The sequence below is a fragment of the Hyaena hyaena genome, unplaced genomic scaffold, assembly GCF_003009895.1.
Source record: "Hyaena hyaena isolate Hyena2069 unplaced genomic scaffold, ASM300989v1 scaffold_103, whole genome shotgun sequence".
NCBI lineage: Eukaryota > Metazoa > Chordata > Mammalia > Carnivora > Hyaenidae > Hyaena > Hyaena hyaena.
Window position 1 is genome coordinate 3,125,413 of NW_024080735.1, and position 21,335 is coordinate 3,146,747.

At 57.3% G+C, this 21,335-nt stretch overlaps 1 protein-coding gene across 1 annotated transcript in view; it reads left to right on the plus strand.

The window, feature by feature from the left end:
• Positions 1-4,225: 4,225 nt before the first annotated feature.
• The window catches only part of COQ8A (coenzyme Q8A), a 40,630-nt gene continuing 23,520 nt past the window's right edge, over positions 4,226-21,335 (plus strand). The window contains exon 1 of the mRNA XM_039235865.1: positions 4,226-4,308. The gene's annotated coding sequence lies outside the window, so the exon portion shown is untranslated. The remainder of the gene's footprint in view (positions 4,309-21,335) is intronic.

The window sequence follows — 21,335 nt, forward strand, 5'->3', positions numbered from 1 at the left end:
AAATAGGAGTTCTATGGCAAAAAAATAATCAAATAGGAGTTCTATGGTTGAAAAGAAACAAAGAGTAACTGAGATGAAAAATTCACGGCTGGGGCTCCACAACAGATCTGAGCAGCAGGAGAAAGCATCCTGTCTTGAGGAAAAGTCAATTCAGATGATCCACTTTGAAGAAAGCAAGGGGAAAAGATCGAAGAAAAATGAACCCAGCCCCAGAAATCTGTGGATCAGACATATCAACATATATATAATGGGAGTCCCAGAAGAAGAGACAGAAAAAAGGGATAGAAAGAATATTTGTAAAAAATAATGGCAGAAAACTTCCCAATTTTAATGAAAAACATTAATCCGTATGTCCAAGAAGCACATTGAACTCCGAAATAGAATAAACTCAGGGACAGGACAAACACCTAGACACGTGGTAATCAAACTGTCAAAAGACAAAGAATCCAGAGAACGGCAAGAAAGGAGCCAACTCATCATGAACAAAGGTCCTCGGTGAGATCAGTTTCTCTCATCAGAAATCATGGAGCCCAGAGGCTGTGGCATGACAGATTTTAAAGTACTGAAGGGGAAGAAAACACCAACTCTGTCAACTAAACATTTTATATCCAGTAAAACTATCCTCAAAAGAGTGGAGAAATTAAGACCTTTCCAGATGAACGAAAACCATTCATCACTAGCACATCTTTCCTGTAAGAAAACAAATGGTGTCCTTGAAGCTAAAATGAAGGGACAGTAACTCAAATCCACATGGAGAAATAAAGAATCCTGGTAAAGGAAACTACACAGGTAAGTATAATAGGTGGTGTATGTATATTTTTTGTTTGTTACTCTTATTTTTTCTCCTGATGTAAAAAAAAAAAACTGCATAAAGCAATAATGATAAATCTGCGGGGATGGGCAGACAATGTATAAAAATGTAACTGTATTGGAGCGCCTGGGGTGGCTCAGTTGGTTAAGAGTCTGACTCTTGATTTCAGCTCAAGTCACGATCTCATGGTTTGTGAGTTCGAGCCCCGTATCAGACTCCGTGTTCTGACAGCACTGAGCCTGCTTGGAATTCTCTCTCTCTCCCTCTCTCTGCCCATCCCCTGCTCATGCTGTACACTCTCTCTCTTTTAAAAAAAAATACACCTAAAAAATGTAATTGTATGACAATAACAACATAGAAGTGGGGGAGAATGGAACCGTATAGGAGCCAAATTTTTGTATATTATTGAAACGAAGTTAGTATTAATTTGGACCAGAATATTAATTATACTCCAGGGCAACTACCAAGAATAAAGGGCATGACCAACTGTGTCACATGCGACTGATAGTTTAAGATGAGCCCTGAGGACTGACTGGTTGGTTTGTCCCAGGCACTGGTGTCTTTGGTTATTGGGAGAGTATGTATACATGTATACATTAATAATATCTTACTAATATATATCACACCCATCAGAAAAGATCCACAAATCAGGGCGCATGGGTAGCTTTGTCGGTTAAGCGTCCGACTTCAGCTCAGGTCGTGATCCCACAGTTCGTGGGTTCGAACCCCATGTTGGGCTCTGTGCTGACAGCTCAGAGCCTGGAGCCTGCTTCAGACTCTGTGCCTCTCCCTCTCTCTGACCTGACCCCGCTCACTCTCTCTCAAAAATAAATAAACATTAATAAAGAAATATTTGCAGATGTGCAAGTATTTAAAAAAATACACAAAAATGTAAATTTTTAGAAGCTTAAGAATAATTTGAAAAGTCTTGTTAATTAAGACGACATATTCTATCATCATTCACTAGTACCTCATGACACTCAAGAGTGAGGTGCATAGTAAATGAAATCCATATGTCAAATATCATCTTGCTGATTTTGAATTTTCTGGCTGTCTTTTTATCAGCTACAGATAAAAGTCCTCCTTGCCCTTATTTTGCGAGGGTTCACATGAAGAAGAGCTGTCATACTGTCGTTCACCCTGCCTGACTTATTTATTTATTTATTTAAAGTAGGCCCTACACCCAATGTGGGGCTTGAACTCCCCGCCCCAAGATAGAGTTGGATGTTCTACCCTGCCTGACAAATCTTCAATTTGGGCTTTCTTTGCAAGTACCAATTTTATTTTAACCTTTTTTTTTTTTTTAATTGAGAGCTGCCAAGATATAAAAAAGATGCAAAATAATATGAGTCCCAATATATCCATCATTCTCCTTCCATGATTATCAGCCTGGTGCCCCATTCACTTCCCCTCAGCCCTGTAATTTTTTTTAATGTTATTATTTCAGAGAGAGAGACACACAGCGTGAGCAAGGGAGGATCAGAGAGAGAGGGAGACACAGACTCTGAAGGAGGCTCCAGACGCTGAGCTGTCAGCACAGAGCCTGCTGTGGGGCTCGAACCCACAAACTCTGAGATCATGACCTGAGCCCAAGTCAGATGCTCAACTGACTGAGCCACCCAGGTGCCCCAACCCTGTAATATTTTGAAGCTAGTCCCCTACATCGTCTTATTTTATCTGGAAATACTTCCACGTGTATCTCTAAAGCACAAGGAATCTTTGCAAATAACGACAACAAAACAAACCATAAAAAACCCCACGCAACTACAATGTCACTATCACATCTTGAAATGTAATTTTCAGGAATCTTTAAGTTGCAATATGGGGGAATCTTTGCAGTAAAAAGAAACCGATCAGGAAAGAGAGAAATGTGTTTTTAGCATAATAAGGAAAAGGTCATTTCTCAAGGAGTAGGGTTCAAATCATATTAATGTGACGGGTTCCTTCTTTGCATAGACGAGCAGGGGACACTGCTTTCGTAAATTAGATTGGTGGCCGTTTAGAAGAACTCTTTATGGGGGCGCCTGGGTGGCTCAGTCGGTTAAGCATCTGACATTGGCTCAGGGCATGATCTCGCAGTTCGTGGGTTCGAGCCCCCCCGCATCGGGCTCTGTGCTGACAGCTCGCTCAGAGCCTGGAGCCTGTTTCAGATTCTGTATCTCCCTCTCTCTCTGACCCTCCCCTGCTCACGCTGCCTCTCTCAGAAATTAAAAGAAGAAGAAGGAGGAGGAGGAGGAGGAGGAGGAGGAGGAGGAGGAGGAGGAGGAGGAGGAGAGGAAGAAGTAAAAGAATAAGAACTCTTGATGGTAGCAGTCTATGTCGATCCTCAGGTCCTTTGGAGAGAGGCTCCCCCTGGCTTCGCAGGCAGAGCGGAACTGAGCTAGCATGAAGCAAGCAGTGGCTCCGCAGGTTTGTGTAATTCAAGCACCACATCCTGTCTTCACTTCCATCAGAAGCAGGAGCTCATGAAAATCCTACCCTCATCTGACTTAGGTCTAAGGGGGCGTCGTTTGTAAACTATAGAATTGGATGAACAGGGGATTCTCTGACCCCAAGGGCCTGGCGGGGGTCCCCAGGCGGGCGGGGCTCGAGGGGGGGCAGTGTGAGGGAGCAGGGTGGGAGGCAGCAGGGAGCACCTGTCCAAGACTCGACCCTTGGGCGAGGACCTTTCTCTCCGGTGCGGTAAACGGCAGCCAGGGGGCTGCTAGAGGCCAAGTTCCCAGTTCCCAGCCCCGCCCTGCTTGGGGAGCTACGCCCCTCCCCTTATCTCCCAGAGGCTCTTAGAAGTAAACAGTGTTCAGGTGCAGGCGTGGGGGGAGGGGTCAGAATATGGGCCGCGCACCGTCCTGCAGGATCCGCTCTCCTGGGGACGAAGCCTCCTCCCCAGGAAGAAGGGGCTCCTTCTTGGGGACATGGGCTGTGAGGAACTGGGGAGCTACGCTCACCCCTGGATTTATGATGCAACCCCGTCCCCCCTTCCAGGCGTCCACGCGGATGGGTTTTGATATTAAACACGTTTCCAAAGACTTAAACGTTTATTGCCAAACAGTCTCACACTGAAGGACCACCTTGGGCTCGGGTGACGGCCGCGGACAGCGTCGCAGCTCCGCGCTCGGGAGGACGCCCCGCGAGCTCCGGCCGGGAGCGGAGGGCGCGTCCGGGGCACACGCCCCCCAGCCCGGCCCCTCTGCGCAACCAGCAGCTCCCCGCGCCTAACTAGGGCAAAGGGCAGCCCGGAGAAGGGGGGCGGGGCCCGAGAGGCGGGCGGCCTCCCATTGGCCTCTCTCGCTCCGCCCTCGGTCCCGATTGGTCGCGGCGCGAAGCCGGAGACGGCGGCGCGGCCAATGGGGGCGTCCGCGGGGCGGGGCCGTGGAGTCCCGGAGCCCGGGCGCGGGCGAGTGGGTAAACAGATCCGGGGCGCGTGCGGCGCCGGCGTGCGGCGGGCGAGCGCGGTGGCGGCGCGAAGGTGACCGCGGGGCCCCGCTTCCTGCCGCCGGGTAAGGCTGTGGAGCGTCCTGCTCGCCCTCCGTCCTCCGCGCGGGCCCCTTCGGCGTCCTGCTGCGGGCCCGCGGCCTCCCCGCTGAGAGTTCCGCCTACCCCGGGCCCTGCTCCGGCAGGCCGCGGGTCTCTGGGGGCGCGCAGAGCAGCCCCGGTGGCCGCCTGGGCGTCTCAGGCTCTTTCCCTTCTCTCCCACACCCCTGTGCACCGTGTCTCACGGGGTCTGCGCGCCCCCTCCCCGGCTGCAGGCTTGTGTCAGGACTTTGACCCCCTGGGCCCAGCCCAGCTGTTCACAGGTGGCGGTGTGCGGTGTACTTGGGAAAGGAGGCCCTTCTTGGTGCCTTCCTACGTTCGCTTTTCTGGGGCCCTCCCCCCTACTTCTCCAAGCACTGGGGGTCCTGGGAGTGGTTTGGGCTACATTGAGGGCCCTGGTGCCCTTCTCCCGTCCCAGCCTCCCTGCCGCCCCATGGCCAGTGCCCCCGCATGCCCTGGGGATGGGGGTGGGGTGCAGCAAGGGCAGGTCTGGGTGCAGGTGCTTTCCACGTGGCTGAGAGATGCCAGCCTCCTGGAGGGCGACAGACTTGGGGCCGGGCTGTCTCTCCGCCTGCGCTGGACACTGCCCATTGGAAAACTTGTGGCGCTCACTTGGCCCTTGGGTGTGCGTGACAGAGGACTGAAGGGCCAGGCCTGCCAGGTCTCCTTGGCTGCCAAAGATCCGAGCATGCATGATGCCAGCCTGCCAGTTGTCATGTTGTGGATGGACAGGTCATTGCCTCAGGAGGGCCCTTCTGAGAAGAGACCAGGCCAGTGCGGCTAGTTTCCAGGACCGGCATCTTTAGGACTCTGGCGGCGGCTCTGGGTATTTCATTCAGCCTTGCAAAATAATGCGGGCAAAGCAGGGTTATTAGGATTTGGGGCCTGACCTTGGGGAAGTTGGGGGGGGGGTGGCGAAGTGAAGCAGGTGGTCTGAGCACTTCCGGGTGTGGCGCGGGAAGACAGGGATTTTTTAGTTTTCAGACTATTGACATCTGGACCAGACAGTTCTTTGTTGTGGGAGGGTTGACCTGTGTCTTGTGACGACCAGAAATTTCTCCGGTTGGCCGTTGCCAAATGTCTCCCAGGTGGCAGAATCGCCCTCGGTTGAGAGCAATTGAAGTGAGACTCTAGCAAGAGTGTTCTCAAGCCACCAGAAGCCCGCTGTTCCCTGCCTGTGAGCAGTTGAGAGGTTTAGACGAAGGGTCGTGTGTCCCCCTGCCCTTAGCCTCTGATGGGAACCCCGTTGATTGGGTTTCAAATGAGACTCTGCACCTGGAGGAACAGAGAGAGGCGGTAGAGGCGCGTGGGCATTGGCTGTGCCTGCTGGATGCAAGGCGGTGACCGGCGGGGTCCAGAGTGCAAAAGTAGAAGGCTGTGGGGGCTTTGTAACACTGGAGGGAAGGAGCCAGGAAATGACCGTGGACCAGTTTTTAAACAGTGCGCAAAACAAGTTTAAGCTTCTGAACCCTGGCAGGAAGGCCAACTCATTTATCCACAGTGGCTTTTCCAAGGTGATGCTTTAGTTCTCTTGTGTGCCAGCCCGTGTGTGCAGGGGGTAAGTGGCCGCCTTTCAGGCACCTGTGTGGGGGTGTTAACGTGTGTCCCTCCGTGAGGGAGGCTAGGCTGGAGTGCAGCGTGGGCAGGTGTGGCCTTTGTATAGCTCTTTTACGGTTGATTGAAGCATCCGAGTCAAAGACGGCCATTTCTCTTCATGCGGAGAAAGATACTTTTATTTCTGTGTCTAGATTTTGCCTTCAGGATCACCTGGAATTTCTAATCCAAAGTTCTAACTACCAAATTGATGGGGATGCAGAAAAGCCAAGAAACAGTGAATCTTGCGTAGGGTGAGGAAAAAACCTCCCAAGTCCCTATCTCTCCCGAATTTTCCCATAACATTGCTTGGTCAGCTAGGCGGTGTCCGGGTGCCCTTGGTGGCCTGTGGAAAAGGATCTGGGCAGAGAGGTGACTTCTCCTTTCTCAAAAAGAAGTTTAGAGAAGTCCAAACTTGGCAGGATGATTTTCCGCCAAGAGCCACGGACAGTGAATCATTATCTTTGCCAGTTGAAACAAGAGCCGTGTGCAAAATTAGACAGGAATATTTAGATAGCGTTGTCTTGATCTGACAGTGGCATCTGGAAATAGTTCGTGCATTCCCGCCGAATAGCAGCCAGGAACTTGGGGCCCGGGGAAAAGAGAGGGTGCAGTGGGGGGCACAGGGGCCCCCTTCTTCAAGAGTTGCACCTATAAGGGGGCGACGTCCACTGACCCCGAAGCAGGGCCAGGGCCCCGCTGCATCTGGGGGCTTCTGCCCTCGCTTTGCAAACCCCAGTGGGCACCTGCTGGTTGGTCTCAAGCAATGTTGTTCTTCGTGGGGTTACAGGCTCCTGAGTCCTTGACCTTTCGCTCTGAGGTCAGGGGCCCACAGAGTAAAGTCAAAAATGACCCTGAAAATGTCTTTTTATTTTTCATATTTGGGCATGATTTATTTTTAGTGTGTGCACATTGTGGAGATTCACTGGAGAGCTGAGTGATTTTCGCTCAGATTGACGTTTCAGCGTGTAACGGAACAGCAACTGTGTTTTTGTCCCGAGATCCCTAGACGTGTGTGTGTGTGTGTGTGTGTGTGTGTGTGTGTGTTAAATCTCCTCCTATTCCCACCCGGGCTGGGGGAGAGGGGCTACATTTGGTCCACGCCTGGAGAATCCTGTGTGTCTTACAGGTCAGTGCCCCTCCGTATCCTGCCCCTGAAGGAAAGCCCACTCTGGAAGCGTAGGTGGATCTGGTTTTTTCCTCCTCATTGAGCAACTACTGGTTGGTTGGCCGCCTCGCGAGTGGCGTTGGGAATATCAGAGTGAACGCCACTTGGCTCCCCAGCCACAGGGAACTTGTGGTAATGGGGGTACAGATCCCACCTCACCGCCCTCAGTGTGGTTAGGATTAGGGGCCCTGGGTGGAGACTGGGTCGACTTCTTGGGGAAGGAGTGTTGGGGGAGGGCTCTGAGGTCATCAGGAAGAGGCAGCAGTTTGGGGGGATCAGGGGTCAGGGCTTCCCAGACTCCCTGTGGCAAAGGACCGAGTTTTATTTTTTCCCAGTTTGTTTGAGCAGTGCATTTACAAAGCACATAAACATGTCGTGTGATGCTCAGTTGCTGTGGAAGCTTCTAGGCACTCACTCCTCTTACTGAATGGAAGACATTACCAGTCCAAGGACTCCTGCTTGAGGAGCGTCCATGGTGCCCTGAGCAGGGGCCCTGGGGTGGGTGAGTGCAGGCTGGGGGAACGGTTGGGGTGAGCTCTTGCATTTCCTGGTGAAGCAGCCTGTGTGCTCCGCCCTCACGGTTTGGGTGAGTTTGGGTGAGTTTTGGTGAGCTGGGTGAGTTCGGGTGAGTTGGCTGAGTTGGGCATGTGGGTGAGTTGAGATGAGTTGGGTGAGCTGGGTGAGTTGGGTGAGGTGGGGTGAGGTGGGGTGAGCAGGGTGAGTTGGGGTAAGCTTGGTATGTGGGTGAGTTGGGTATGTGGGTGAGTTGGGGTGAGCTGGGTGGGGCGGAGTGGGGCTTCCACTATCTCAGCAGTGGGGTCGGGGGCAGCAGGGCTTGGCATTGCACTCCTGGCAATTCTCAGCTGACATTCGGCTCAGGCCAGAAAGGGTTGCCGACCACTCCTGGCTCTTGAGTCCAGCTGCAGCCCTTGGGGGGGGGGGGGGGGGGGGGGGGGGGGGGGGGGGGGGGGGGGGGGGGGGGGGGGGGGCGGGGAGCGGGAGCGCTTGCAGTCCTGGCATACACACAGTCAGGGGCACACTGTGCAGGACCCGGAGGGGGTGCCAGCCCTCTGCTGTGGGAACCTGGGGCGGGGCGCGAACTGGTTCTGCTGGGGAAGCTGGGAAAGTGCTTTCTGAGCCCAGAGGCCTAGTGCTGGGGCCTGAAGGATGCGTGCGTTTCCCCTGAGAAAAGCTGGGAGGCCGAGGCAGGGGCAAAGGTCTGGCAGCCAGTGGGCGTTGCCAGGGGGAGGGTGCCAGGGGGAGGGTGCCAGGTGGAAGCCAAGTGGGGAACGTGGTGGGGGGGTTGGCTTGTGAGAAGCCAGGGAGGCGGAGTCCCAGGTGGTGGACGACGGGGTGGGGGAGGGGGCGGTGCAACGCACAGATTGGAGAGAATATAAATCTGCAGGTAGAGGTTCTGGGTGAGGTGGCCAGTTGGCCACTGGCGGCTGAGGTTTCTAATCGGCAGGAGCTGTTTGGGGCGGATGGTGCTGTCACCGCCGGAAACAGAGTGTGCGGGAGAAGGGGGCCGGATTTGGCGAAGGTGGTGCTGCTAGGGGGTCGACGTGCCTGTGGGGCCCACCTGCTCTTCGTACGAGGAAACAGTCTGTGTGCGGCAGGCGCAGCTGTTCTCATGGGTGGTGAAGTTGGACGACCGCACGGAGCCACGTGACCGTCCCTATGGCAGGGTGCAGGACAGGTCCGCAGCGCCCACGTTGCCCCACGCCTGCGGGACTTTGGGGGGTGATGCAGTGTGTGTGTAGCCGGGTCGGTTCTAGAACCGGCTCAGTGGTGGAGGCCACCTGGGCCAGCCCAGGGAACGGTGAGGGTCGCGGTGGGGGGGGGGGACCCGGGGGACAGGACCAGGCCTGGGGACCTCTGAGCTGGGTGGGAGGTGGAGGAGGAGGGGCCGGTGTAGACCACGGAGCTGGAGTGAGACGTGGGAGTGCATCGTGGGGACCCAGGAAGGGTTTCAGGGGAGCGAGAGGGCCTGGCGGGAAACGGGGGAGTGGCGTTGGCTGGGCTGGGTGGCCTGAGGCGTTGGGTGGCCATGGCCTTGGACAGTGTCGGGAGGGCCTGGGGGCGGCTGAGTGGGAGAGGAGACCACGGGGAGCAGTTGGCTGGGGGGATCTTCATGCTTGGCACAAGAAGGCTGGGAGAGGGGGTTTGCGGACTTGAGGGGGACAGTTTCTGCAGAAGGAGAGAGTGGAGGCAACAGCTCTCAGGCAGGGAGAGCCCTTGTGGAGGAGGGAGGAGGTGCTGGGCCAGGAGAGGGGTCTGGGGGTCTGAGATGTAGGCTGGGCTTGCGGCCTCTGCCTGGGGAAGCAGGGAAGCAGCTGGGAGTGAGGGAGGCCCATGTTTGGCAGGAGGGGGGAGGTGGCCGGGCCGCCTGGGGAGAAAGCCGGGTCCCGCCTGCCTGGTGGCCTCTGTCCCCGCCCCGCTCCTGCCCGCTGAGGACGTGTTTGTTCCTGGTGGGCGCATGAGCATGTGTGGTGTGAGAAGTGGTGTCACTTTGAGTTTGAATGCACGAGTGTGTGCATGGGTGTGTTGGTGACTGGTGTGAAAATGCACATGCATGAATGTGCACATGTGAGTGCGAGAGCACTAGTGTGTGCATGTGTTGAGTGTGAGAGCGTGTGTGTGCATGTGAGTATTGGTGACTGGTGAGAGTGCATATGCACAAGTGTGCACATGTGCATGTGAGCATGTGGGTGTGTACGTATGAGTGTGTTGGTGACTGTGTGGTGTGAGAGTGCATGTACATGAGTGTGCATGTGTGAGTGCGAGGGCACGCAAGTGTGTGCACATGTGTTTGTGACTACATGTGTGTGGTGTGAGAATGCTCATTCACAAGTGTGTGAGTGTGAGAGCATGTGAGTTGTGCTTGTGTGTTGGTGACTGCGAGCATGTGAGTGTGCATGTGTATGTGAGTGTGCAATCACAAGAGTGTGTACACATGCCTTGGTGACTATGTGGGTGGTGTGAGAGCACACCCACACGAGTGCATGTGAGTGTGAACATGTGAGTGTGTGCATGTGTGAGTGTTGGTGATTGTAAGTGTGTGGGGTGAGAGTGCACATGCACAAGTGTGCATATGTGTGAGTGGGAGAGCATGTGATTGTGTGCATGTGTGTGTTGATAACTATGTGAGTGTTGGTGTGAGAGTGCGTGCAAAAGTGCATGTATGAGTGAGCACATGCATGTGTGCAGGTGTGAATGTTGGTGACTGTGGTGTGATTGTACAAGTGTGCATGTGTGTGAATGTGAGAGTATTGTGTGCATGTTTGTTGGTGACTTGTGAGTGAGTGCATGAGTGAGTGAGCATGTGAGTGTGTGCATATGTGGTGGTGACTGTAGTGTGAGAGTGCACATGCATGAGTATACATGTGTGAGAGTGGAAGCACACGAGTGTGTGCATGTTGCGAGAGTGTGTGTGTGTATGTTGGTGACTATGTATGTGTGGTGCGAGAGCGCTTGCATAAGTGTGCATGTGTGAGTGCGAGCATGAGTATGCATGTGTGTGTTGGTGACTAGTGTGTGAGACTGCATGTGTACATGTGCAGGAAAGTACACGTGTATGCACGTATGAGTGTGTTGGTGACTGATGTGAGAATGTGCGTGCATGTGTATGTGACTGCGAGCATGTGAGTGTGAGTGTCTGTGTACTGGTGATTGTATGTGAACATGGTGTGAGCGCACGAGCATGCATGTGTGTGAGTGAGCACGTGAGTGTGCATGTGTAGGTGTGTTGGTGAGTGTGTGTGGTGTGAGTGCAAGTGCATGAGCGTGAGTGGGTGTGGACTCAGTACTCATGACCACGGCCTGGGTCGCAGAGGTGTGTGTCCCCAGGAGGGAAGCCCCAGCTGCACCTGGGGGAGGGCGGGTGCCCCTGTGGCGCAGGCCGCCTCCTGCGGGGCCTAGAAGGGTCCACACCGGAGTCCTGCGCACTACTCTCCTCGGACCTGTGGCCTCCGGATTTCAGAGCGGGGGCTGCGCTGTGCTCCCCCGGGATCGATGTTCCCTCCTGCCTGGCACCGTGTCCCTCTGGCCCCGACCCGGGGGGCTGGAGGGCGGAGGGCCCAGCCGATCGCCCTGTGCCCTGCAGGCGGTTAGTGTTTCTGAGGCCGGAGAAGCCGTGGCTCTGGCTGGCGAGCGCGTTCACGGCCGGCACGTGGGGGTGGGGGTGGGGGCTGGCATGCGTAGAGCCCAGCGATGGTGGGCCAGGCCTGCTGCCTTCCCTGCTTCCCTCTCGATTTCTCGTGAGCAGGGGTGCGGCAGGACAGGAGCAGTCGGGTCCCTGTCCTGCGTGGGAGCCACCCATCCCGGGGCCCACGTGTGCACCCACGTGTGCACCCACGTGTGCACCGCCTGCATCATCCTCTCGTCTGTCCCTCGCCCCTCCCCGCTTGACAGGGATGCTGCTGCCGCCCCCTTGGCCGTGCCGGGGGCGGTGCGGGTGGTGGGGGGAAGGGGCCAGAGCCGCCGTACACGCCGAGTGTACACTCGGATGTTTCCCTGGGTTCTCGATGATGGGGCTCCGCAGGTGAGGGGGATCCGGTGCTGACAGGTGCTCGCCTCTGGGGGAGGGAGATGGGACGGGGACGCAGAGTCACACAGGCCATCTGGAGGCCACCGAGGCCATCAAGAGATGAGGGTGGGGGACGGCTACCCTGCAGGGTTTACTGTTGTGTCAGGACAGGTAAGGTTTGGGCACAGGAGGTGGTGTTCCAGGGGGAGGAGGAGAGAGTGGCACATGGACATGGGAAACCCTGTGCGTGTGTGCGTGTGTGCACACGTGTGTGCGTAGGGTCATCCTGGCAGACACACTGGGGTGTGGGGGGCGACAGTGACAGATAAGGCTGGGAAGGTGCCTTGGGGTCCACAGTCGAGGGACTGGGAGGCCAGGCCAGGGCCCGGAGCCTTACTTCTGCAGCCAGAGGACAGGGGACATCAGTGATGAGACAGCCGCCTGCCCGGGGACCTTGTTGCCTCTCTCTCTGCTGATCATCTTCCCGTTCTCTCCCTGAGTATAGTTGTTTGTCTCGAGTTGTTCCATGTCTGGGCGAAGCCCCGGGTTTTAAAAAGCACTTGGGGCGGGGGGAGGTGCCTGGGTTGCTCAGTCGGTTAAGTGTCCGACTTTAGCTCAGGTCATGATCTCATGGTTCGTAGGTTCAAGCCCCGCGTTGGGCTCTGTGCTGACAGCTAAGAGCCTGGAGCCTGTTTCAGATTCTGTGTCTCCCTCTCTCTCTGACCCTTCCCTGCTCACGCTCTTGCTCTCTCTCTCGCGCTCTCTCTCAGAAATAAATAAAACATTAAAAACAAAAGCACTGAAGATTGTGGGGTGCCTGGGGGGCTCTGTCGGTTAAGCGCCTGACGACTTCTGCTCAGGTCATGATCTCGCGGTCTGTGAGTTAGAGCCCTGTGTCGCTGTCTGTGCTGACAGCTCGGAGCCTGGAGCCTGCTTCCGATTCTGACTTCCTCTCTCTCTGCCCCTTCCCAGCTCGTGCTCGCTCTCTCCTGCTCTCTCTCTCTCTCTCTCTCTAAAAAAGAAATGTTTAAAAAAACCCACTGGGTTTCTCCGTGCACGTGTAGCCCTAGCGTCCCTCTTGGGCTGCGTGGGGCTTGGGGAGGCGCAGCTCGTAAAGGCTGGTCCCGGGCGGCTGTGTGGCCCCTGCAGGCCACACACCCAGCGTCTCCTCTGGCTCACACACACCCGAGGTGGGCTTCAGCATGGGCCCATCTCTGCCGTTTATGTCTGAGGCCAGAAGCGAGCCCGGCCCCGCGGGGCTGGGCTGGCTGGTGTGGTGCTGGGAGGCGTTCGCTCTCGGTCCAGGTAACTCGGGAGCTTTCCAGAAGGGGCTGTCTGGCCAGATGGCCTCTGAGAGCCCTGCCGGCTCCAGGATTTCTGTAGCTCACGATTTCCACAACCAGGTGGATGCACTTTTCGGGGCTGGCCCTCCGGGAGAGTGACCGTTGATTTAAAATGTTGATTTGGGGGCGCCTGGGTGGCTTAGTCGGTTAAGCGTCTGACTTTCGCTTAGGTCATGATCTCGTGGTTCGTGGGTTCGAGCCCCGCGTCGGGCTCTGTGCTGACTGCCAGCTCAGAGCCTGGAGCCTGTTTCAGTCTGTATCTCCCTCTCTCTCTGATCTCCCCTGCTCACGCTGTCTTTCTCTCTCTCTCTCTCTCTCTCTCCTAGAAATAAATAAGACATTTAAAAAAAAAAAAAAGCAAAATGTTGATTTGTTGATGCGGGGACAGCTTTCTTACCTGCTTCTCTCTCAGCCTCCTGGGCAGCAGGGGAGGGACCGGGGCCTGGAGTCGGGCCAGTGGGAAGGGCTGGCGCCTGGCGTCTCTGGGGCTTCGGGAAGAATCCCAGCTAACTGGGACGGCCCCCCATGGGGTTGTTGCAGGGCCAGGAGTGTGTGTCATTGAAACAGTAAATGCGAAGTGCAGGTTTTTTGAAAGATTAGGAGGTAAAAGCCGATGAGTTTTGAGAGGTGCTTGGGGGACTCTGTCATTAGGTGACCGACTTGGTTTCGGCTCAGGTCGTGCTCTCACGTTGGGGTTTGAGCCCCGCGTCGGGCTCTGTGCTGGCGGCACAGCTTGGGATTCTCTCTCTCTTCCTCTCCCCTCCCTCACACCCTGTCTCTAAAAATAAATAAGACTCGGACTTGGTGGCACCGCAGGCCGTGCACAGTGCCCGGCACGTAGCGGACACTCGGCATTGGTGTGACGTTGAGCCGAGCCTCGGAAAGGGACTTGCCGAAGCCCGGGGCGCGTTCACTCGGGGGGCCGGCAGGACTTGCTCGTCTGGAATGAGAGTGCACGTTGAGTGGCTGTGGGACAGTCCAGCACCTGCCACTTGGTTGCCACTCAGCACTGTTTGCGGGGCGACCAAACTGATCATTTCAGAAGAATGATCTGGAAAGCATTCTAGAACATAGTCTGCCCTTCTTCCCAACCCAACCATTTGCCGTTTTAAAAATAGCTGCTGTGTTAGTGTCCTGCGGCTGCGGTGATGAGTCGTTTCAAGCCCACCCAAGTAAAGCACTGCTGATCTCACTGCGCTCTGGAGTCAGAAGTCCCGAACAGGTGTCAGGGCGGAAGTGGCCCTTGCTTTCCTGTTTCCCAGCCTCTGGGGGCGGCCCGTGTGCCCTGGCTGTGGCCCCTACCTCACGCTTGCACCCCCAAGTTACCTTTCCCACAGCTCCTGCACACTTGGACCACCTGCCTCTCTGCTGAAAGGACCCGTGAGTAACTGGGCCATCGCGCTAATCCCCCACCCTAGGGGTCTTCAGCCGCGTCCCGTCGGCACGTAAGGTAGCCCAGCCACAGTCCCAGGGACCAGAGCGTGGACGTGTGTGCGAGGCGTCGTTCAGCCTGTTAACCTGAGCACAGCCCTTTAAGTTCCCGCTCTCCCTGTACGGGGAGCTCCCCCCCCGGGGTCCCCACCTGGGGTCCTGTCCGCCTTCCCGTGTGATGGTGCTTGTGTTCTCATCTTCGGGCCCAGCCTGGGTGTCGGGGGGCGGGGGGGAGGTCTGAGAGGCGCAGCTCCCACGAAGGGGCTCAGAGGGAAGGCATGTGCGCGCCGGAGCCCTGACTTAGCGGGCAGGGTGGGACCGGGCCGGCCCGGGAGGGGAGGGCGGCTGGCGGGAAGGCTCCGAAGGCGCCTGGGATGGGGAACATGTCCTTGAGTAGGTGTGCTGTGTTCACACGTGCAGGGCACCTGCACTCCCTGCACAAGCAAACACTGTAGGGTTTGTGCTGTACCTTCCAGGTGACGAGCAGGGCACAGGGAGGCTCAGGGACAGGCCTGCGGGACCTGGCTGGCCGGACGGCCGATTCCCAGACCCCGACGCTGGCCTCACCAGGACAGTGCTCTTCTGTCTGCAGGGCAGTGGGGGGGGTGGGTTAGACGTGCAGGTGTGCACCGGCGGGCTTGCTTGCCAGGGGGTTGGAGGACGCTCCCGGGGCACGGGTACAAGTGGACGCCAGGCCGGTGGCCTGGTCCTGACCGTGACGCCTCCAGCCTCAGGCGGCGGGGCTGTCCTGTTTATCCTTCAAGCGTGGAGCATTTGAGCGAGGCATCAGCGCGGTGCAGGGGATTTGGGGGAGGTTATTCCGGGGTAGAGTGTGCTGTGGCTTGCAGACAGAGCGCCCCCCTCCCCCCCCACGTTCCTGCCATAAAATACCAGCGAAAGCTTCTCTGAGAGTGGCCTTGGCCGTGGTAAAGACCGCCAGCCGGTGTTTACTCCCTGCGTCCAGGCCGGCTCCCGGCGCTGGGCCGCCTCATAGACCAGCATGGGGCAGCCACACTGGCCCCGGGGGAGGGTGAGATGCCCTTCCTGTGTCAGACGTGACCCCGTGCCTGGCCTGAGAGTCTGGACACAAATAAGTGGGACTGTGCACGCCGCTGTCATTCTGCGCCCTCTGGGCTTGCCGAGGCTCAGCCTCGGTCTTGAGGGGCTCTGGGGTCACAGGAATGAACACCTGCTGTGTGCCAGTCACGTGGGGCCCCAAGTGCTGTGGGAGTGGGGGTCAGCTAACCCACTCCTCTCGAGGGCTGATGGGGAGGCTGAGGCTCGGGTCAGCCGGCAAGTCAGGATTTGAACCCAGGGTGCCCCGCTCCAGAGCATCTCGACTGCTCTCCAGCACTGCTTCTGTGATGAGCATTGTTCTCATGGTTTGTTATTTTTTTATTTTTGAGAGAGAGAGAGAGAGGGAGCGCAATTGTGCAGATGCGAGCAGGAGTGGGGGGGCAGAGAGGGGGACAGAGGATCCGAAGTGGGCTCCACGCTGTCAGCACAGATCCTGATGTGGGGCTTGAACCCAGGAGCTGTGAGGTCATGACCTGAGCCGAATGTGGATGCTTAACTGACTGAGCCACGTGGGTGCTCCTGTTCTCATGTTTTAAGCAGAAAACTGGTGAGCTTTTAGTCAGAAAATGAAGTTGCTGTCAGGAGCCCATGCCTGGCAGGCGGGTGGACAAAAGCCCTGTGTGTGGGCAGTCACGTTTGCTCTCCAGAAGGAGGGGAGGCCACTCGGGACCCCTGTCCCCCACTCTCCCCTGCCCGCCCCCCATGCTTGGAGCCCTGGGTGTGTGTGGGTCCGTTGACAGCATCGGGGTCCTCTCTGGGCCGTCACGTTGGAGGGGGGAGCTTCTGCCTTTAACAGCCCTCCCCCCACCACCCAGCCCAGTGCCTGCCTTGGGGCAAAACAGTGAAGTGGGGGACATCTTAGTCTCCCAATGGGCGGGGAGGGGAAGCTCACAGCCTAATGTCAAAATAGCCTTCAGCTTGTTTTCTTCTCTTGCCTGTTCAATGGTGGCCTGGCTCCTGCGCCCGAGAGACTGAGCTCCTTCCTACCTCCAGTTCTTGTAAGCTGTGTGACTTTGGCCAAGTTGCTTAACCTCTCTGTGCCTTAGCGCCTTCATCTTAGAAGTGGACATGGTAATAGTATCTGCCTTATAAAAACGACTGAGGGACTTTTGTAGAACACTTAGCGTGCAGCCTGGCGTGTATAGTAAACTCTCAGTAAATAGGAGCAGCTGTGGTTAGCGCGCTGTGCTGGTTTTCTGCTCCTTGTAGCATAGAAGCATCCGGGGACCTGGGGACATTCACTGAGGGGAGTGTTGGGGTGTTTGCCGGTCACCAGGCTCTTGTGTGTGTGAGCACAAGTGTGTGTACTTTTCACCACTTCCAAGGAAGAGCCCTAGGGCCCGGAGGCTTTGGAGGGACACGGAGGCCTTAATCCAGATCCAGCTCGGGGCCTGGAAACTAACTCCGTCAGGACGCACGACTCTGCTGCGCCGTCCGGGAGGCTGTGGGTTCAGACCCACGCGGGGTCCACGGTAACCGGGCAGACGTTGGCTCACTGTGAGCCGGTCAGGGGCTCCGTGGGCTTCACATGGACACAGCGATGTGCATCTGTGTGGCCTGTGTCTGTCCCCCTCCAAACGCCACTTCTGATGCAGGCCCAGGGCGGCCTGGCCGGGGCTCTGGTTAGGGAAGGGCACGTGGGTGCACAGGAACGGGGATGGTGCGGTGGGTGTGTCTGTGCACCCAGACTCCAGCTGGGGACGGACGTGGCACTTGTCGACGAGGGTGAGGCCAGGGGGTGCAGGGCAGCTGAAGCGACAGGAGGAGGGAGAGGAGATGCAGAGGAAGTCACCCCGACAGCCCCCTGCCTCCCAGGCCTGACCCTTTGTGGCAGCGCTCAGGTCGCCCTGGCGGGTAGGGGGTGCTGCTCTGTGTCCAGTGAGTGAGCCCCCCTTGGGGTCGGGGGGTCCTGCCCCAGCACCGGCCTTGTGGGGCGGCTCTGAGACCCTGGGGGGACCTTTCCAGAGTTCCTGGGACACCGGTGCTTCTGTTTCACTGTCGCGGCGGATGAGGGGTCGACACGCGTCCCAGGAAGGGATCTGTGGGCCATCGCTCTCCCTTGTGGCTGTTGCGGCCTGCGGGCGGGGGCAGCATACAGCTGAGTGACATGCTCGGGGCCCAGTACACATGTACAGAAGCGGGAGGCGGGCCAGGTGGGACCCAGGGGCCGTGCTCTGCTGAGCCTTCACCGACCAGGACCCTCGTCGTCTTACTCGTCCTAACTTTTGGTTCAGGAAAATGTGGTCGCTGTACTTTATTGTAAACTAGGATCTTGGTTTCATGGGGTGAAGTCCCCACCTGTACCGCAGGGTCTGCCCCTATGCCTCCTGCTGACCTGTGTCCCTACCTTCTGGGAGGGTGGTTGAGCTTCTGCCTGGGAGTGGGGTGTCTGTGTTCCCTGCTCCTGGCGGCCATTCAGGGGCCGTCATCTCCTGCTGCGGGATGGTGGCTCATGGGAGAGAAGGGTGGCATCCGCCGGCTGCCCCTCCTGTCCCTCAGGGACTCAGAGCGGTTTCTTTAAATTACACTTGCGTGTGTCTGCCTATGTGTTTTAGTTTAGGCAGATGCTTAACGTTATTTTTATATCATTGATTTTCTTATATTTTATTAAAACTTCTTTTAAGTTTACTTATTTTTGAGCGAGAGAGACAGAGCACGAGTGGGAGAGGAGCAGAGAGAGAGAGAGAGAGAGAGAGTCACAGAATCCAAAGCAGGCTCCAGGCTCTGAGCTGCCAGCACAGAGCCCAATGCGGGGCTTGAACTCACAAACCGTGAGATCAGGCCCTGAGACGATTCGGACACTTAACCGACTGAACCACCCAGGTGCCCCTCACGTGGGAAGTTTTGATAAACTTTCCTCTTTTCTGTAAATGCCCTTCTGCGGGGCATTCAATCTAGTAGCTGAAGTGTCACATGCATCCGTCTGGAAGGGAGCGCAGTGCGCCAGGTTTTGGCCAGATTCTTGCATAATTATGGGGCAGGATGGCCGGTGAGGAGAAGGCCAGGGACTGGGTGGCCCTAGTGGTCTGTGCGCTGTCGGGAAGGCTGACTGTCCAGGTCTGGCCGCGGTGGGCGGACGATGGAGGCGGTTTCGCTCTGTGTCTTCCTGTGTGGGCTCGGTTGCCAGCACATCCGGCGGTTTCTGAAGCAGCAGGAGAGACAGATCCTGGGCGCCCCAGACTGGTGGGAGGCACGGAGCCCCCGAGGTATCCAGGCTCGAGCCTGGCCTCTGGGGTGTGGCCCTGAAGGCTGAGGTGACAGTGTGGCTGCATTTGCCCGTGGATTTGGGCTCCCGAGTTTCCGTCTTCCCCTGCCTTGCACGTTCCGGAGTCTGTTCGAGAAACAGTCACCTGGTGTTTCCCTTTTCTTTCTTTCTTTCTTTTTTTTTTTTAATGTTTTATCTATTTCTAGGAGAGAGAGAGACAGCGTGAGCCGGGGAGGGTCAGAGAGAGAGGGAGATACAGACTCTGAAACAGGCTCCAGGCTCTGAGCCGGCAGTCAGCACAGAGCCTGACGCGGGGCTCGAACCCACCAACCGCGAGATCATGACCCAAGCGAAAGTCGGACGCTTAACCGACTAAGCCACCCAGGCGCCCCTGGTGTTTCCCTTTTCTTAGAGGAAAACAGTTTCAAGCACATACAGCTTTTCGGTGCCCGTGCAGTAGAGCTCGCTCTTGGCTGGGCCGGGGCCGAAGGTTAATGGCACACCTCCCGCCCTGACTCCCCCCGCCCCTGCCCCCCATCCACCCCCCCCCCCCACTGGGCCTTGCAAAGATGACATCCAGCAGCGTGTGGGACATGACTCTGTGGATCATTGTCACTAAGCGCCTTCTTTTCAGCTCCTTGAGGCAATAACAGGAAAGGAAAGGGCAGGTGGAAGGTTTCCACTGAAGGGCAAGGCCAGACTTTGGGGGAGGGGCAGCAGGGAGACTTGCGGGAAGGATCTCTGTTTTCCGCCTTCCTGCCTGGGCTTGGCGAGGCCCCCTGTGGTGCCTTTCCCCTCGGCCTCCGGGGCAGGGCTCGCAGGTAGGCGTCCACACGGCAGCAGCACCTGGGACCCTGCGAGTAGTGCAGGTCCCCAGGGCGGCCCCAGACCTACAGAATCGGAAGCGGGGGGCAGGGGACAGCTGTCTGTGCTTTAACAAGCCCCCCGGGGCGCTCGGATGCCCACTAAAGCGTGAGGGCGCTGCCCCGGACCAGGCTCCTCAGGGGCCCGTGATTCCCAGTCTAGGATGGGAGCGTCAGCAGGGGTGAGCCCGGCCTGGCGATGGCAGCTTTCTGGAGCCGTGGAGGGCCCAGCGGGGGGCATTCTGGCTACTGTCTTTATTACCTGCCTGTTCTGTGCGGCCCGGAGCTGCAGACCGACCGGAGAGGGGAGGACAGGGGTGGTCCTTGCCCGGTTCCAGCTGACAGCGCCGTAGGGGAGGGGACAGTCACTGCCACTAGGGCAGGGAAAGACGGGGGTGGGGGGCATGTTGGGGAGGTGTCCCAGAAGAAGTGATGTTTGGGCTGAGAGCGCTGGGGAGGAAGAAAGTTCGATCTCATCCCGTGCTGGGGCCAGCCGGAGAATTGGATTGACCCCACCAGGTCAGTGACTGGAGGGAAACTGGGTAGTAGGGGTGGCCACGTCACAGAGCTCCTCCTCTTAGGGACCTCCGGGAAGTCAGGAAGCTGGGGGTGGGGGGCAGCAGGGACTATGGCGGGGGGGGGGGAGGTAAGGGTGGTAGGGGAGATGTGGAGGAGGTGGGGGTCGACTTCTTCTTGATGGGGAGCCCGGGAGGGGGGCGTGGGGGAGAGCCCAGTTTTGTACATGCTGAGCTTGTTGTCCGGGGGACATGGGGGTGACAGGGTGACATTTGTGGCAGACGGCTGGATGAGCCTCACATGTACTCCCCAAGACAAAGAGCTTTCTATGCCGCTTACTTTGGGGTGCTTTCTGTGAGTTTTGGGGCAGCTTAGGGCAGTCAGGGGCCCGCAGAGGGTGTGCGCTGCTGGCGGCTTTGGTCGGAGGGGCTGCTCCGTCACATGGCGCCTTAGAGCCCCCAAGGGGGTCCGACACCGGCTTGGGGAGCCCCCACCCTATCTTGGCTCGCTGTCCCCTGGAGAGCAGAGACGAGTGACAGATGGTGAGTTCTGGCTCTTGAGTGGGGGCCGGGGTGTGCGTGGGCCCCTCCCGGCGGCACATCCCGCGTGCAGGTCGTGCGTGGAAAGGCGCACGGCACCTTCATCTGCTCTGTGGCTCTCAGGGTCACCTGTTCCGTTTACCTTTTTCCAGCTGAAGCCTCTTGTTCTGTCTGGCCAGCTGGGCATCGCCTCGTGGGCGTTCTTTAGTTTTGGAGACCAGATTCGAGGGGCCCCACGCTCCAGACAGTTCCCCGGGATGTTCTCCACTGGGAACGAGCCAGGGTCCTGAAAGCCGTGGGGAAGGTCAGAGGATGAAGGGTCAGTGGGAGAATTCTGGGAGCTTGAGGGCCGCACATCCGGGGAAACTGGCTGTGTTTCTTCAGCCTCTGTCCCTGGGGGCGCCGAGCTGCGCTATTCTTGTTGTTTCTCTCTTTAGATGATAACTTATTTACTTCCTTTATGGCAGTTTAGCGTGTTAGGCCCAGAAAAGGGGAGCCACCCAAAGCCGTGTCCTACTGCAGGGGGACGAATTGGCACGTGGCAGCACTGGGACCCCATGTCCCTGCGCCCAGGACGTCTCCTGCTTGTCAGCGGCCTCCTCAGCACCTGACCCTCGTGTGTCAGCCTAAGTTGGCCTCTGTGCCCGTCACAGAAGTGCCTGCGGGTGCCTGGCTGTGAGCCCCGGAGGTGGGGGGGCACCTTTGTGAACCATACCTTTGTGCCTTTGTGTTT